Raw genomic sequence first — 19613 nt, 5'->3', positions numbered from 1 at the left:
GGAGTGCTACAAATCCACACGAACTCCCTACATCTTAAACGTTGCATTTGGAGCACTGATTAGATGAAATACATGTAAAAACTGTAAGCTGACAGCTTTCTAGTGACTATACATCTGCAAAGGTTCAAGAACATAAATTATTCCAAATAACTTACACTCACTTTACAAGTTCTAGAGTTGCTTGATCCACACAGTAGCAAAACAAAAAAATATATATATTTTTTAGAGTTAGAGAATGAAAGATTATTTAACCATCCTGTCTAAGTCTGTGTATTTTATCAGTGATTTTTTCTAAAGAGCATAAAGCTAATGAAACTAACAAAGAAAAGAGGACTTAAGATTAGTAAGATATGAAATGATTTTAGATTGGCCTAGTACAACAGGTTCTCTGAGGTACATCAGAGCCGAAGCACCCACTTTCTCTTCAGAAAAGAAAAAAAATCTTTTTCTCCAACAGCACCCTGCTTAACTCAGGTCCCTTAAATCTATTCTGTATCTCCTGAACACATACAAGCACCGTGCTTTCTTTTATTGTTTGTATCTAATAGGCTATTGAAAAGACTATTCAAACACAACCAAACCCTCCATACTCAAACCCTCCACCTTCCCTCCTCCCTGCTCCCCTACCCCACCCCCCAAAAAAAAAAAAAAAAAAAAAAAAAAAATTGATTTCTGACTGTGGCCAGTAGTGGATGTTTACAAAGATGGCCAAAATAAACAGAGCAACTATACAATGGTTCACCACTTGATATTATTGTACATCCAGATATTGCATCTGCACACTGTATTTGATAACTATGGCAGGGCTTCCATAAATTTATTGAGTCTCTTGAGTTTACTTATTTTTAAGCCATTGTAACACTTCGTAGAAATGAGTTTCACAATTCAGCTACTCAGTTTGTGAAAAAATACTTTCTTTTGTTTGTTTTGGCATGTTCCTAGATAATTTCTTGTGTACCACTTGTTCCTGTGCAGTGAGAAATAGTGAATAATCTTTCCTACTTACCTTCTCTGTGTCTTCTGAAGTAATAATCCCCCATGTTAGCCCTTGGTCATTTCTTTTCCACACAGAATTCTTATTCTATTTAAAAAGTCCCCATATGGAAGCTATTCAATGCAGCTGACTGTTCTTTCTGTCTTCCAGCATACTTTTCTGGTCTTATCTATATTAGTTTTGAGGTAAGGTACACCACAGGTTATATGTCAGCAGAATAGTTTCTGATTTGTTCTCTAGTATTTTCCTGACAATTCTTAATTGTTTTTGCTGCTGCTGAGCACAGGGTTCACATTTTTATAAGACTCTCCAAGATCTGTTTCCTAAGACAAAATAGCTAATTTTGTGCTCAGCGCCATTTAGATGTACTTGTTTTCCCTACATGCACTTACATTATTGACCTAGAATTTATTGACTTCTATTTTATTACCCAGATACTCAGTATCAAGAGATTTTTTTTTTAATTCTTCACAGTAAGTTTTAGTTTCTCTACACTGAGTAATTCTGTGTTAATATAGATTTCAGCCCAGATTCCTGTGGGTCTCCAGCAGTAACCTCCTTTCCAGTTGAAAACTGACCATTTAATCCTTCTTCCTTATTTGTTTCCCTCATGCTTTTCCCAGATGTGAACACTCCATATTTATCTATAAAATCATGTCTGGTATGTACTGTCATATTGCAACTGGTTTACACAATGAAATATGATTTTAGTCTTCCTTACCACTCGTCTCTTATTTCTTTATATAGTTCTGTGGGTTTTTTTGTTTGTTTTTGTTTGTTTTCTGTCTCTCCATCACTTTCCTTCCCTGTGTCGTTTTGTTCACTTTTTCATTCATCAACTTTCCCATCCAACACTTCAGTTCATCTTTCCTGCACTGTCCCAACTCTTTCCTCATTACTCACATGTTTTTATTTTGACTTGGAGCTAGAACAACTGCATGTGTATTATTTCTCTCCTTACCCTATCCATTCCTCTTTCACTGAAAATAGAGCCAACCAAATGCAATTGACATATGAGTCAAAGTCATTGAAACCAATAAAAATCTCTCCACTGGAGCAATTAGATTTGGAATCAGGAGCCTGGTTTACTGATAAACAAAAAGAATAACAAGGGCTGTAAACAGTTACAGAGAAGAATGGACAAATCTGTGCATCAGGAAGGAAGTTGATTAACTCACCTAGGCTTGCTGAGGCTGCCTGTAGAAGAAACAACAGCAAAACATAATGCTGAAATTACTTGCTTGGAGATCTGTGTTGAATTTTGCTCTTTTGTCCTGTAAATCCTGCAAAGTAGGAGCAACCACAGTACTTTAGGTGTGTCGGTATGATCTTAGAAGAGTTGGAGCAGCCATCTTATCTTGCATCTGAAACCAATGACCTCTGTGGAGCAAGTCATGGTGGGACACAATGGTGGAACTTCTTTCCCACATGGTGGGACTTCTTTCATCATACCTCAAACCTAGGTTCTCTTAACCAGCTTTTTTTTGATGCTAGTAATTCTTTTTCTTCCTCATGTATGCAGGGTACTTGGTTTATTCAATCATCATCAAGGAGCTGCGTGGGATTCAAGATTCACAGAGAAGAGAAATTTTTTTGAGGTGTGAATATGTGGTGATAGATCAGAAAGTGGAAGAAATAATAATTTCTGTCATGTGGTTTATTATTTTCACCATTCTCACAGTAATTTGTCAAGCACCAAGTCAAACAACAGATAACAGGACTTAATTCACATCTTCAAAGTGAAGCATCCATATTTTTCAGACATCTCCTATAGACTTTGTTCTTACATTCGCAAATATCCTTCAATGGCACTGAAATCAACAGGGATTTTTTGCAGAGTGAGATAGTCTTTCAACAAATTAATATTCTCCATAAGTAAGAGTGAGGCACAGTGAGGCAGTCAGCAGAACTGAGGACAGCATGGTGGAGCAAAGGTGCCACAATGAACTATTTCAGTGAAAATAACTGAATAAGTCAGCTGTTCTGTATTACAAGTCATAACTGTGATAATGACCACACCTTGTGGACGTGTTGCTCTCCTTTTGACAATGACTGTTTCCTATTGGGTGACTTCTTCAACATAGTCAGGATATTTCTGCTGTTGCAATGCTTACACACAAAGGTTCTTGTGCCAAATAACATCAAATAACATCATACTTTTGCTGGAGGGTGTTCATGGTTATGTTTTCTTCAAAACATCCCTAATTAATTTTGCCAAAGCCACCCACCTTCTGCTATCTGTCAGGTGGCAAGAAGAAAGAATGTGACTCCAGACAGCTAGACATTTTGAAGGACAGAAGTACATGTGGTGAGGTGAGAAGAGTATGGAGACAAATTCAGGCAAACACCTCACAATAGCTTCTTTTATATGATAGCCTGTAAATCATAATAGGCTATTATATCTATAGTATATAAAATAGGGAGTTAAAAACCCACAGATTAAGAAATTGCAACAATGTTTTGAAGCAAGAAACACTAAAGCCCTTTTTGGTCTAATATATCAATGATGCTAACAATACAGTTATTGTAGTGACTCTTTTTAACCAATAAGCTGAGTCCTCATAAACAATGCGCATAGTTCATACTTCCTGTTAGAACAAAGGTGTATTATCATTTACCTTAACTGTTTCCATGTCTCCATTTACTTCCAAATATTTATTTTAATTGTGGAAAGAAAATTATATACATGACATATTAAGAAATGGCCTGTACTTCCATAGGCCACATTCTATATTCCTTGCTTTCTTTGCACTGCCTTGCCTACTTTGCACTCCAATTAACTTCATTAGGAGTAATGTTTATGTGCATACCCACAAGAAATGAATATATATATAACCTGGCCTCCCACAGCTCCACAGCACTGAACAGAAATCCCAGTAGAACTTCAGCTACGGTAGCAATCATGTTTTCATGACCAAATGTAGGTTGTAAGACAATGTTTAACAATCCATAAAAACTTTTCTTTAGAGTATGCAATCCCTAAATGTCATTTTGCTCTTTGCTCCTTTTGTTAGGGTTTATTAGACTATTTCATATTTACCTTTCTGTTTATTTTGTAAAAGTATACTTGTCTAGCACACATTTTTATGCCAGCCTTGCTTTGCATTTTTACAGTCTGCTAATTAGACCATTTTAACTAATTTGTTTGCATTTTGTATGAGCAAGTTGGGCTTTTGGATTGACTAATGTAATTGCAGCCAGTTTCTGCCAAATACAAATTACTCTTTCTAGTGTGAGCTAGAGAGAAAAGTAAATATTTAATAGCCATCAATACCCTCGCAGCATTTTAGAGTGTGTGGTGTGTTGTTTTTTTTTCCTATGGAAAGTTTAAATAATTTCTTCAGTGCTTGATTGCACTTTAATGTTAAGAAATTATTTTTTAATCTTTTTTTTCTGAATTAATAATGAATTATACACTTTAGTATCTCCATAAGGGCTTTATTTCTGTGTACTTTGCAGTTTTAAATTCTAAGCTTTGAGATTCCACATCTGAAATTTACTTGTGTAGCTTTGTATGTATTGAATAGTGTCTCCTGAAGCATTTTTCCTTGAATGTACCTGGATTTCAATGTTTACAAGTGGGTGTACCTGGATTTCGATATTTATAAGTGGATGAAGTCAAGTCTCCTATAACTGTTAAATCAAGGGTCTTTTTCTTGATTTTCCTTTTCTTTATTCTTTTTCAGAAGAGCATAGAAGACAGAAACCAGTTACCAAATCTCAGCATTATTGGTATCTGTCTTTTGTACAGAATACCTTATGTTCTTCATCTGTGCAGAAATGGACAGAGGTGTATCAGAGATTTAAGACAAAGGTGTACCAGAGATTTAAGCAGCATAAAGCTCCTCAGTTTTCAGCCTGACTCTTCCCAGCTTATTTGCTACCATACAGATGGACAAGACCTCTTGCTTGCCAGGGCAGGGCAGGGCAGAGCAGGGCAGTTCTTTCCCTTTCTCTCTTCCTTCCCCAGGCCTCCCTCCCACCATCATCTACACAGAGGATAGCAGTCAATCTGCCTTACCTGGAGAGCTGGTACCACAATGCTGTTCTCAGACCATGCTTCTCAATTCAGGGTCAACATAAAAACTCTAGCAAGTATTGCTTTCTGACAAAATTTGGTAATGGTGTTCTTCATCCCAGCATACTCACCTGCAACAGTGTCACTGGATTTTACCTGGGTTATGAGTTTTCAGGCTCTAATTTCTTTTCCCACACATAGCTGTCAAATGCACAATGCATCAATGCTTCAGCACCTGAATTTCTTGGTGGATCTGGTCCACAATACTACTCTTTGTTCTGCAAAAGATGTGAGGAAACTCTACTCTGTGATGCAAAATGTGATTAGGTTTTTACACAGAAAATATTTCAGCACAGCTCAACTGCCAGTTTTCCACCAAGTGATGAAATGTGTTCCCTTATTAGCTAAAGAAAGTGTAATTTTGCTCTCACTGGAGTCATTAGAAGGCCTTCTTTTCAGTATAATAGGTGTTTTAGGGGCATCTTTAAATTAAACTAGAAAGTAAAAAGGGGAATGTCATCCCACCTTACAGATTACCAGTATTTGTGAATATCTCTATAGTTAGAGAATAGCATCTATTTTCCCAAGTTTTAATCGAACAAAGGTTAAGTTTTCTACATTTCATGTGGTCTTAGTGTATATCTGTCCTTACCTAATTTCTTGTCTGTTATCTTGTGCAGCTGGTACCAGTCCCAAGTGGCTGTATGAAGGAGCTCCTGCTTTTGACCATCTTACTCTTTCATCTGATTAATCTAAGATGGTAACAGATCAACAGTGAGATCCAGAACTAAGGAGAGAGAAATCAAAACAGCTTTTAGCTGACTTCTTGACATGTCAGTGCTCGTTTTCATTTCAGATACGGTGCAACTTCATGTAATATTGAACCATCCATAATCATTAATTAACAGGGTAAAAACATAATCATTGTCAAGTGACAACATGGTAATGTCATCATCAGGGTATATAACCAGGCTCCGAATTTCATAACTGCAACTACCAAATTCCTTCTCTCAGTCCCATCCCTATTACATCAAGTTTGTCACAGAGCATGAAACAACATATTCTTGATCAATGTTCTGTCACTGTCCCTCACTGTCTGCGCAATCCTTCTATGAAGCAACAAGAACAGGCACATTGCAAAAAGTGATAATCTTGTTTCTGGTGTTTGCCTTGCCTAGATGAACAGGCAGATTATTTGGTCAGCAAAATGACCATACTTTTCTGAGAAGGTGAAACATCTACTATTAACAGGCAGTATTACCTGCCTGGTGGATAATGGATAAGTTAGTGGTTTTGCTTTGCAGCATTTTGCCTGTAAACCCAACGCTGTCATTCCTGGATATCTGCACTTTTCACATACATCAGTGGCAAATCTGAGCATATAGTTCAGTGGTAGGATTTGTCTACTTGGATCAAATCATTTTTTTAACATTTAACACTACATTTAATGCTGAAAATTAATACTAAGAAGTAAATTTGGTAATAAATTTAATATAATTATTTTATATAAGTTTAATAAATTTGATTTAATACTAATTTTAATGTGTGTTTTCCATTATGAACATGGTTACTTTTTGGGAATAGTGCTTTGGGGTCCTAATTTGTATTGAATTTCTTTAACAACTACTTTTGGGTCCTGGATACAGATACAATCAACTTCTTGTGTACCATTATATTTGTTTATTCAGCACCAGTATTTTGGAAACAAAGAGGGAGGATGTTCAAACAGATTTTAGTATGCATCCAATAATTTTTTGAGTGTGATTGTCTGAATACATCTGGAAAAGTTGGTGTCATTTTGGTGCCTGTGAGAGGACATAAGAGGACGGAGGCTTTGAAGACAGTACCATCATGCAAGAGGTCTGCCTAAAATAGCTGCATGGATTATATTTAGAAATGAGAAGGGAGTTAGGCTATTTTCTCACTTCTGACCATTCTACAATTTCTCTATGCCTATATTCCCATGCTGCTAATAGGACACAAGTAACACAATAGCACTTTAGCCTTAAGCAGCTGGCCTCCACACTGATATAAAAGTGAGCATGTCAGCTAGCACTTACTGTGATGCAGAGAAGAAACTAAACAAGAACTGGACTGACTCTGTTTTAAGCCATAGATAACTGAAATCCATTTTAATCATTTCAGTCCCAGGAAAGTATTTTCTAAATGTGTTATGTCAAAACATCCCAAAGAGTGACATGTAATCCAAGGCACATGTTTTATTCTCGATTATATTTGCAAATTCAATCTCAGTCCTTTCAAGGCATTTTGAATTGAAAGTAATATTGTTAAATGCTTATGTTCTTGATATTTGACTAAAGCAGTGCCACAGAATATGCAACAAAGGACTTCAGTACTGTAATTTATTTATTCACTGTATAACCCATCTCAAGCAACTGACAATTTTTGCAGATCTGACCCTCCTTGAGAGATTTAGTCATTCTCCAACAAGGAACAGCAGGAGATGAGAAGATGTTAGAAATAATCATAATTAAAAAAACAAACAAACAAACAAAAAAAAAAAACCCACGCATAGCACTTTCCAAATTATTAAATAAATAAGTACCCAAATTGAAATACAGATGTTTTTCACCAGCTTCATCACAAGACCTTTCAGTGTCTGCTCTCTGTTTTTGAACCCTCTATTTCTTTAAAAGCCTTTGAAAATGTCTATACACTGTCACGTCCTGCCAAAACTATGCAGGGAAACAAATCCCAGACATTTAATTTTCTCATACTGACTCAACTTGACTGCTTCTGTTGTGTTTAGTTGTGTCAGTAATTTCCAGAATTTGATATTTTGATGCAATTTTTTTTTTTTTTTTTGGAAATTTGTGATTATTCTTAAATCCAGTACTTTTGTATCAGGAGGGTAGCTTGAATGTGAGGGGTGGTGCATGAATGTCTCTGTGTTGTTGTAACATTCCAGCAGGAAAATTCTTGATCCAAATGATGAACATAAAATATGGTATAGTTTTTAAAAATATACCTCCTTCCATTAAGGATAGACACACTTAAATGACAAATTTCCATGTGAATGGTGAGACACTTTGCAATTATTGTGTAAACCCAAAGGGGAAATGCCAATCATCAATTTTAGACTATTTTATTTATACCAAACAATAGCTGTTTCTGGTGTTAATTAAACTCTTCCAAGTATCTGAGCAGTGAAATGTTGTCCAAGAGAAACTGTTGGTTCATTTTATGTAATTTGCACCTGTAGTTTAGACAGGATAGATCAAACTGAAGATATGTATATGGAAGGTATGTGAGAGAAAGTGTATGCAAAACAGTGATGTGAATAGTGGGAAAAAACAAAAGCTGAAGAAGAAAACATAATGGTTTGATTAGCTAGTGATATTTGTGGAAGACCTTGTACTCACCCGGAAACTGATACTAAAATACCTTTTCTCATAGGTTTTCTCATAGATTTCTACATTATCACAGGACTTGTGTAAAATTTGAAGATTCAATCAAAGTGTGGGTTTGTAATTCAGAGTTTAGATCTACATATGGCAATTACTTACATAATGCAATTTAACACAAAGAAATGCTGATATTGCTGTTAATCATAAAAAAATTGTTTGCAAAGATGAACATCACTTGAAAAGGTGGTAAAGACACAATGAACATGATCCAAAATTCTAAATTGTTAACCTGTTCTATAATGTGTGTAAGATATACTTAAAAAAAAAAAAAAAAGGAATGCCAGATATGTTTGCAAGTGGCTTTAGATTAAAAAGGGCAGATATAATCCAAAGTACTGTTTAAAGATCAGTGAAAAGTTTAAAGGTTAAGCCCTGCTGCTATTTTTTTTTTCGGTTTAGACTACAGGGAGTTCAAAAAGAAAGGACCATTTCTACTCTGTTACACTACTGTGAATTTAGTATTCACAAGTGTTTGGCCTTAGTTGAATTGATGTGGACTTAGAGCACAAGGGCTAACAGTTCTGGTTGTGTACTGATGCTTTGCAGCTTGGTAGGGAGAATAGGTTTTGTTCTGCTGCTACTTTCCCCTGGGAAAAAAAAAAATATATATATATATATATATGTATATATATATGTATCCATATATCTTTGCCCATGGAAATTTAAGAGCAGAGAAGCTACATGAGATACTGTGAACATCCTGTAGAGGTTGGAAATAAATATACTGGGAATGGTGATATCTGTATTAAATACGTATATTTTATGATCAATATGTTATAGTTTGAATATCATGCTTCCATCATCAATTCTACAGCATTTTTTAAATATGGTGTAGCTGTTTGATTACATTTTACAATGACAGATTTCTTAAGAGTAAAATCATCATATTCCCATTTCTATAATTACCTAACTGGAGCCAAACTACTGAATTGAATGTCTTATTTCAAATGAGATTTCCAGGTAAAATCATCTGAGCAAATGTATCAAAATACTGTGCCTCTTGTGTGACTTTACATTTTCTTTTTGACTAAATTTTCTATTATTAGCTGTAATAAAACCATTCCATTTACCAACAGCTTGGTAAAAAATGTCTGCCAACAAATGACAATATACATATCTTGATCTTTTCTTCCTGGAGACATCCTTCAAGTCTCCCCCTTGGACTCCACTCTTACCTACATTCCCAGGGACAGCAAATCTTCCAAAGGGTGTGGAGTTCAGGGTAACTCCTGATACAATGTACGGACCCAATGCACTTGAACTCTAGGACAGTGCCTTTACCTCCTCTTTGGCTACACTACCTACCAAAAACCCATCTGCAATTGTTCTATCCTGGCCAAATCCCTCAACAGTAACTACTGGAGAAAGTTACTTAAAGAAAATGTGTAGAGTTAAGTGACAAATATGCAGAAAGAATACAAACTACACTCTACATATTGCCCTCTAGTATCTTCCTAGAATGGTATCTGGAGAATTAGCTGGGTTAGAAGCAACAAGGAGCCTTGCATGCTCTCTTAATTCCTGCTAGGTTCTACAGGCTCTTTGAATCGCATGTTTGTTCCCGTGTCCTCTCCACAGATCTTCCTCAGCTCCTTTCATTTTGCATCCTGTCTCTGTGCTGTCTCTCCAAGTATCCCCTCATCATCTCCACTGCTCCCCAGAGCTCCTGTTCTTGTTCATACCAGTGTCCCACAGCCTTCCCATACCTCCATATTCACAGTTCAGGGTCAGTTCTCACATCACAGTTTCCTATCAGATTTTCAAGCCAGGTAGGTTTTCAAACATAGCACTATGGAGAAGCTTTTTAATTTTTTTTTAAATGTATTTTATATTTCATATTTTTTCCTTATGAAACTCTCTGAAGGAACAAAACAAGTCTTAAGTCATGATCTAATGTAGAAGAAAGCAACAAGTTTTGCATAGGGGGTAAAGATCAGAAGAGGCTGCCATTTAGCAAGGTGGGGGTTGGCCTGTTCTCCCACGTGCCTGGTGACAGGACGAGGGGGAATGGGCTTAAGTTGAGCCAGGGGAGTTTTAGGTTAGATGTTAGGAAGAACTTCTTCACTGAAAGGGTTGTGAGGCACTGAAACAGGCTGCCCAGGGAAGTGGTGGAGTCACCATCCCTGGAGGTCTTTAAAAGACGTTTAGATGTAGAGCTTAGGGAAATGGTTTAGTGGGGACTGTTAGCGTTAGGTCAGAGGTTGGACTCGATGACCTTGAGGTCTCTTCCAACCTAGAAAATTCTGTGATTCTGTGATTCTGAATACATCCAAATATTCCTGAGAAAACACTACATGGTTCTAGTAATTATGACTGGTTTTATGATGCACCTTAAAACTAGTGGCTTGATAAGCTGTAAAACTTTTCCTCTGCTTTATCAGATATCTGCAAAAGCTCTTCTAGCAAAAAGAAATGTCTGTGTGGCCTTGTGGTTTTTTGTTTGTTTGTTTGTTTGCTTGCTTGCGTGCTTGCTTGTTTGACCTTCAAAAACATTCAGACAAAAAAAAAATCAAATGCTTGGATATTGGCACAAAATGGATCCACAAGAATGAGAACTTGAGCAATGTATATTTATTTCAAAAGTCAAGGAAATATTGATGGAAAACATTTCTGCATCTTCCACTGGAATTACTGAATAGATTTGATTAAATATATAAACTTCACTTTGCTATTCAAGTTCACAAAGCATGTTTCGAATAAAAATTATTTTATTAACATACTGACATGATCTAGTCAAACAAAATTAAATGTGTTTTGGGGTAATAAAATGTAAAGTCTTCTTTAAGTATCTTTGCTTTTTTTAAAACAACGGAGAGATAGATTTCTGCAGAAGCAAAATGATATTCCCACAAAAACTGTAAATTAAAATCATTAACCTCAGCCTTGCCATAAATATCTTTTTCCTCAGGGGCATGAACCAGCTGTCCTCAAAGAGAAATTTTAGTTTCAGAAAGCTCTTGGGAAAAATATACAAAATACACTGTTACACTATAAGTAAAATATGACAAGTTGTCTCTAATCTGTTCTTACTAATCAGTGCAAGAGTAGAAGACAAAAAGATTACTCTTAGAATAAAAATCAACAGTCTTAGGTATGTAGGGAAGCTTCTGAAGGAAAAAGCTAGATTTTAAATAAGGAATTAGATAATAGGTGCAGATGTGCCAGTTCATACTAGATTTTCCTGACTGTGAAACATGAGTGATAATTCTTACCTTGCTCTCAGCAGCTGACACCCTTTAGTTTGAACAATACTTGATTTTGCCTTGTCCCTTGATTGCTCCAGTGCACCAGGGACTGCCTTTTTAGCATTTTGCCCTAACATCCTTGTTATCTGCTACCTCAAAGTTTTTGATTGTGCTGTGTATGTACATGATGCCTCATAAGCAGTAAGGTTCAAAATTGCTGAACTTGTGCACCCATGCGTTACCCTACATGCATGAATAATCTAGTTAATGAAAGGATGGCCAGGGGAAAGTGTAGCCTTTCTGTAAGCTTGGGATGTGAAGGGTAAGCATGGGCTGTGGTTGGCACTGGGAAGATCTAAAACTGCCACTGACCCATTGCATGATTCTGAGGAAGTCATTTCACCTTTCTATTGTGCTTTTCTTCTCAGCCTTCCTCTCTACAACCCGCCAGCCCTTCACAGCAAGATCTGTCTCTTACGATATGTGTCTCACAGCAGGAGCTCAGCTGGAGTTTTCAAATTAGAGCTGATTGGGAATTTTTCAACAAAATGTATTTTCATTAGAAAATGCAGCTTGGTTTCATTGCAGATCTGTAGTGCAGTAGGATGCAGAGGATGCTTACCCAATATGATGATATGCAAATTCAAAGAACAACTCTGAACAATATGTTTTTATAGGAAGTAGATAATCCGTACCAGGAGCTGTGGAGTGCAGCTTGCCCTAGGATAACTATCAGTCTGTGGGTGAATTAACACAGTCATCTCTAGTTGGAGAGACAGCGGGTCAGGGATTTGAAAATGAGTAACCTGTATGCTAGGTGAGATGGTGTGGTGAGATGGTGTGATGTCTCTCTCTCTCTTTTTTTCTTTTTTTCCTTTTTGGTCCATGTTAGTTTTGTGAAACATTCTAAAAGCACTGGGTTTGCTACAGGAAAGAACTGGAGCAATAATGAAATCTTGGGACGTTTTATGGAGTGGGTTTACTTGGTCTCACTTGGTTCTACTCCAAACCTCACAAACTGTTAACCGTGAGATCAGACGTATCTTCTTTTGTGAAATATATATATAGTCTAAAGGAGACAGACAAGTTCAGAATAAATCATGACCAAATACCTGAGGAGAACTAAAGATGGAATACTGGAGATCTCATAATTATTAAAAACAAGCTGTCCCAAACCTGGGACACCTGGAGTACTTCATTCAGTTCTGGGGCTCCCAACAAAAGGAGGATGTGGACCTATTACAGTGAGTCCAGAGTAACGCCATGACAATGATTAGAGGGTTGGAGTGCCTCTCCTGTGAGGACAAACTGAAGGAGCTTGAGTTGTTCAGCCTGGAGAAGAGAAAGCTCTGGGGAAACCTCATAGTGGCCTTCCAATAGCTAAAGGGGGACTAAAAAAAAGCTGAAGAGGGACTTTTCATCAGGGAGTGTAGCAATAGAACAAGGGGGAATGGCTTTAAACTAAGAGAGGGTAGGTTTAGATTAGGTATTAGAAATAAATTCTTTACTATGAGGATGGTGAGGCACTGGAACAGGTTGCCCAGAGAAGCTGTGGATGCCCCATCCCTGGAAGTGTTCAAGGCCAGGCTGGATGAGGCTTTGAGCAGCCTGGTCTGGTGAGAGGTGTCCCTGCCCATGGCAGGGGGTTGGAATCAGATGATCTTTAAGATCCCCTTCAACACAGACCATTCTGTGATTCTATGAAACATGAGGAAGGAGATTGCAGCAGGCCTGTGTGGGCAAAGGAACATGTAAACCAAAGGGAATAGTAATAAAGTATGCATGACTGAGAACTTGGGGTTAAAATTCAGGCACTGGAATTGCGCTGGGTCTGTTGTGGTGTAATCAAGGCACAAACACAATGTCTGTCATTGGCATTGCCACTGTGCTCACCTTTCAGTAAGATTAAGATGTCTTTCTCTGGGAGCTAACTTTGCTTAAGCTTACTCCAAGAGTTTCCACTCTAATTGATCAGTCAGAGCAAATAATTTTTCAAAACTGCAAAACAGCATTCTAGGAGAATATACTGAGAAATTAGTCAAACCCTTGAAGAAATCTCAATAAAATATATATACAGTACAGATCACCAATAAAATCATTAGATTAGGTTCCTTCTCTATGAGGACAGTAACTTTTCCAGTGCAGGATGATGACCTGTATTACTTCTTCACAAACAAACAAACAAACAAACAAATCTGTTTCTTATAAATAGTATAACTAGTGTAAAAAGAATGAACTGTGGAGTCTGTTGTGGACAAAAGATTTACCCATGAATCCTTCTGCTTCATAAATTGAGATTAAAAAAAGAAAAAAATTGAGACAAACAAGCACTGACCTGTGAGTTAACCAAACACATAGATGAATTCAGAGATGCTGTCCCGTGGTGGGGAAATACCCAGCATAAGCACTGAAGAAATGTTTATAGAGGAAAGTTATGTGGATTTTCAGGCAGTGGAACAGCAGTGGTTACCTCTTGCTGAAATATCATAACCGCAATGAAGTGGCGAAGATGGCAACTGATGTGTCAAAGACATACAAATACATCTTATAGGGCTGACAACTTGGTATGATTGCTCTCCAAAGATAACTTTATAACTTGCTGAAGTGTGATTTAAGGATGCCCCGGAGCAGCACTAACTTGTGTACCTTTCTTGTGGATAACTTTAAAAGCTATAGCTTTAGTTAATAGCTTATGCAATTTTTCATTTAACCTACGGGTGTCCTATGTGGGTGGGATTTTCAAAAACACTCAAGCCCAGATCCACAAAGGGATTTACAAAGAAGTGGTTGCACCTATAGTGTGCACAGGGAGTGGAGCAGAGGGTTCGCCATGGTTTAGCCTGTGACCTAGGGAGGAGGCAGAAAAGGGGCTGCAACACCCTTAAATCTTCACCCAGAACACTACCCACATTCAAGTGTGAAATTGTTCTGGACTAGGCTCTATTGATGTCTTAGCTTTGTTGTCATTGAAATGGAGTAAAATTAGGCCCCAGCCAAGTGTTCCTGGAAAGGCCAGACTTAATCTTTCATTTTCTGCTGCAGCTTTGACCCTTTCTGAAATATTGTTTAGAAAGGAGTACTTGCATCTTATTATCAGGTAGACCACAGCAGCAGGAAAAAAAGGTGTGCTGTTTTTGTTTCAATGTTTTGTTTTTCAGGTGAATTGTTATACATACATGCAAGAAAAAAAAGGATGATAAAAAACATAGTATGTTTTTTTTGTTTGGTCCCAGTTTGGTCCCAGTAATGATAGATGCCTAGATGCTTTAATCTGAAGCATCTGACAAACTACATGCAACTCAAACTGTAGATCTTGGAATACACCTTCCCTTTTTGATGTTAGCAAATAAGAGGGGTTGTATCTTCATATGTTTCAAACACCAGGATAAATCATGTCTTCTATGGGAAATAACCCCTAAGCAGCAATGTTTCTTATAAGTAAGCCTTCTGAGAAGCTAAATTATTCCCTTTTTTCCCCGTCTTTTTGCAGCAGTGCACCATCTCCTGTGGCATTTGTGCACCCAGAAGATGGTTTGAAAGGCCATAAACCATCAAAATAAATAAATGGTTGAGAATAGCTGAAGTCCTTAAAACATCATGCTATAAAAAAGGTCCAACCCTGGCAACTTCTGCATGAATGCTAGATGCTGATTTGCTTCCTCAGACCCAGAGGCCTTTCAGAGGGTCTCTGAAATGTAAGATGGAGGTTGGACTGACCTCACACATGCGGAGCATGCAGGGCCAAAACAGTAGAAGATAACCACTCAGAGCTATGTCCTGATCCCAGTCAGTAGCTGAATTTGCACTACTGTTAGTGGGGAGAAAGAGTCTTGAAGTCAGGAGAGAGTGTCAAGAGTCTTTAGAGCTCCCCAGATGCTCAAGTGCTAACAGAACATGCTCATCTAGCTTTCACTATGAAAACTTAGTCAAGTTAACTCAGGATTAACTAACTTCTGAGGGCTGCAGAGTGAACTGAAGAAGGATTCCTGTTTGTCTTCTAGGGACAGTGTTATGGGAAAGCCTGTAAAGCTGTAGATCCAAGTGGAGAGCCTCCTCTGACTTTTGGGGAAGCATCAACTGCAGTTAAATACCAGTGCAAGTCCCAAAGGGATGATAAGAATTTGTCTTGAAAGCCTTATTTTACCCACACCTGGAGGAAAAAGGATGGTAATACTACTGATGTTGTAGCTCTGATGGTCTAAGGGTAGGATAAGAATTACAGGGAGAGGCAGTACTTTCTTTTAGGCCAATTGTTTTAACCAGGGGAAGAAAAAGCCTTGCAGACACAAGTCTTCTTGTATGCAAAAACTTTCCTCCTGTTATACATATCAGCTATTCTAGTGGAAGATGTTTCTTTTCCTGTAACTTTACCTCTGAAGTAAAGTGAAGTCTGAACTTTACTCCACTGATAAATACTGGATGATCTAAGCTTACCCAGTAATTTAGTCGTGATAGTGTTTATTGGGACAGCTGATGAACAAACAACACACTTTTTCTGAAGACTGACATGATGTTAATGCTAGTCAAAAATGGTATTTTTTTCTTCAGTGGGTATATTTTGTAGGAATAGTGATTTAAAGTCTCATCCTTGAAGAAAGTCATCGCAAAGTATCTGATCACTTAACTCCTGAAGGTGAAATATGGGTCCTATGGAGCTGGTATGGTTATAAGAGTGCATAGGCTTTGGAACAGTATATTTGTAATAGGATAGATGTTGGTGTAGAGCATGGGTGAAGAGGAAAGCAGATTCTGACCTTAAGCACTCACATACTGGCTCTTGATAAGAAGTCAAGTAAGTATTTTATGCTGCGTGGCACTCCAACATTTATGACCTTTTGTCCTCACTGATAAAGAAAACAACACTGACACACAAGCAGCAGAGAAGTCAAATAAAAATAATTTCAGCTACTTCCTACTTCATAGAAAAAAAAATAAACTGCTACTGTTGTCCTCAGCCTTAAAAAAAAAAAAAAAAAAAAAAAAAAAAAAAGCTCTGTCAGATAAAATGTACCGTTCACTTTAAACTGTATGCTCTTGTTGCTCTAGCATTTTATTCCTTTTGCACTCTCTAGCTCTCAAATGAGCAAAAATCTGAGGGTGATGCTTAGAGATAATAGGGAGAAGTAGGTTCCTTTTTAAACCTGTCTAGTTCCAAGAACTAAGTTATTTCTTCATTGTAAAGTCAAGGAAAAATAAGGAAAAGTGACTCAAAAGGAGCATCTGCAGTCAGATTTGGAGTGACTGTTTTCAAAATCTGTTTTCTCTTGCACATATACTTTGTCGTTTTGAGAGTTATGTTGAAAAAGATGATTGTGGTCTACTTAAAAAGAAATAGAAATATGAAAGTGGGATAGTCTTCCAGAGCTTGGAGTCTGGGGCAGGCACATTGTATTTCTGAGTCTGCCTTAAAGTCTAAGTCAGTCACTCTTTCCCCATTTTAGAACCTAATCTGAAAGAGGGTACTAATAGTATTTGCTCTCACCTATCAATTTTCAGTTACTGTTCATTTTAATCACAGGTGCCATCGGAGACTGTTTCTAAATGTATATCATTACTTTGGCCAGCACGAAGGGGTTTCTGTTTCTCTTGGCAGCCCTAGATGTAGGAATAATATAAATATAGTCAGTGTTACAATTATAAGCAAAGTCTTTAAAATAACATAGAACTCAGCATATACACACATATTAATACGTAAATAATAAGGCACATATAACATTAGCCTAAATAGAGGAAATCAGGTAACAAAGCACAAAGACAGAAAGAAAGTATAAAATCAGTCTTAATCAAATGGTTTCTACTTCATTTATTTTTGTCCTGCTCTGACTGGTGTAACTTATAATTAGTCTCTGCCTGCAGTGTTGTGGTTCCAAAGAACTGTGGATTAAGGAGAAACTCTAGAATTTCTCCGTAACTTGACAAGTTATAACCTGAAAGCTACACTTAGTCCATTAAAGATTTTTCACAGTGACATTTTAGTGCAGCTAGGGAAATATGCCACTTTGCCATTTATCATTTTCAGGGCATGGACAGTGAAAAGGAGGCTGCTATGAAGAACAAAATAAAAAGGATTACATGTATAGAAGTGAAGTGAAGAATACTGATAAATATACACCACTGAATGTCAGCAAATGTCACTTGAGAAGCCATTTGCAGCTACCAGAACAGCCTTGAAACCCAGCAAAAGTAGCAAAACCAGGCAAAACAAGTTGGGTGTACTCACTTCCACATGAATAAGCAATAAACCTCTCTGAAGTTACACCAGAAAGTTGTTAAACTTGATAGATGAATCTTTTCAAAATTGCTCTGTCTCATACAGTATATGGCTACAAAAGACTATGGATGGTTTAAAGTGAAAAAGAGAAAGCATTGCTGAGAACACTGCTATTTAAGAATTTTTGTTCAAACACTTGTGTTCTGCTTTGTATTAAAAGGATGGTTTAAACAAAGGAATGATTCATCACACAACTTTTTCCATGGGGCTGTTTTATTTTTTATTTTTTTGTCTGAACTTGATTTGAGATTCAGTCTACTGCATTGTTATCATTTCTCCTTTAAACGTGTTTGTCATTCTAGCAAGAGGACTTAGAGTTAGATCAGTTTGGGTTCGCTAGGCAGATACATAGTTCACAACAAAAGCTTATGTGTTGGAAAACTTCCATTGGTATCTATCTAGCATGCTACCTAAGTGTAAGCAAAAGACCTTTTGGATGTCTTTTGTCTTTCCAGAAGTATCTGATTTGTGGATGGATCAGCTTCATTTTGGTTTTAGACATGTTGACATGGAAGAAACTCTCACTACGAATGCTTCAATGTTTGAGAGACAACACAAAGATTCTTTCAGGCTTATTTTTAATCTGTTTGTCTGTTTGCAGCCTCTCAAACCACTACTCTTCTTGTTAATAAGGTAAAGTGAAGATCTTTGACTCAGAAAATATCTCCAAGGAAAAGTGAGAGTTCTTAAAATTTCAGTAACTCTACTTTTATATTTAATTTTCCATGAGACTCTTCCTCCTAAATTCTAATTCATTTTAGTAAAAACAGAGACAGCCTGCATCATTTTGATTTCATTGCGACTGTTATCCCCAGAGAACACACTCATGCAAATTTCAGATCAGTTTTGTTTTCATCAGTAAAAACCTGCAATATGGATCATGTAAATGGGGTCACACAGGAATTCCTTTATTCAAAATATTTCATACACATTAAGATATAATGATTGTAGAACAATTTCCATTAAAATTCTTCATGAAGTTTAATGTTCATGTAAAAGCTATAAGCACCCAGTCCTACAATGACATCCTGGGACTTTAATTCTACAGACAGAATAAATTTATTGTACTTACAGATCCTGAAGATGGAGTAAGGATGAACTTCCCTTTCTTGGGCAGGATATTTATACAGTGAATTTTCTTTGTAAGAGTCTTCACTCTATTCTTGCAAAATCAAAATCAAATGTGATCACTATTAGTAAAGCTGAACTTTTATTAAATTAAATGTAAAGCCTTTTTTATAAATGAACAATGAAAATCAGCAAACAAAGATTAAAACATTAGGTTGTGCTCAGCACTGCATGAACTTTCTCAAACTGCTTCCCGCCACCCTCCCCCCAGTTCTTTGAAACTGAAGTAATGTTTGAGGCATAACAGATATTTGACAGCATTCGTCATACCAAAGCTCTGTTGCGGTTGTGCTGCTTCTCTGGTCTTGTTTTGAATTTCTCTGTCAATTTGAATAGACACAACAGAGTCTCAAGGAGCAATACTCACAAGCTGAGAAGACATAGACCGTGTCAGATGCAACAAAGGGAAAAAGATATATCAGTTTGTAAGCTTGTCATAAATATAAGAGTCCCCAAAAGCTTCTCCTTTTACATAAAAGTGTGCAGTTCAGTCAAAAATACAAGAAAGCTTATTTACCTTTTATGTGTGAAATTTAATATAAGTTATGCAATAACATGGTTAATGTTTTTAAGAAACTCCAAGATGTAT

General features: G+C 37.0%; 1 long non-coding RNA gene across 1 annotated transcript; it reads right to left on the bottom strand.

Annotated features, from left to right (window-relative positions):
* Positions 1 to 5101: 5101 nt before the first annotated feature.
* On the bottom strand, positions 5102 to 19045 carry LOC311434412. Its single transcript, XR_014691464.1, has 4 exons — positions 18969 to 19045; positions 17108 to 17220; positions 5665 to 5764; positions 5102 to 5290 (listed from the first exon to the last, which is right to left on the bottom strand). It is a non-coding gene; the product is annotated as an uncharacterized lncRNA (long non-coding RNA).
* Positions 19046 to 19613: the final 568 nt, after the last annotated feature.

The sequence above is a fragment of the Aythya ferina genome (genome assembly GCF_964211825.1).
Source record: "Aythya ferina genome assembly, chromosome: 3".
Taxonomy (NCBI): Eukaryota; Metazoa; Chordata; class Aves; order Anseriformes; family Anatidae; genus Aythya; species Aythya ferina.
Note: the sequence above shows the minus strand (reverse complement) of the source record. Positions and strands in the feature narration are given on the sequence as shown.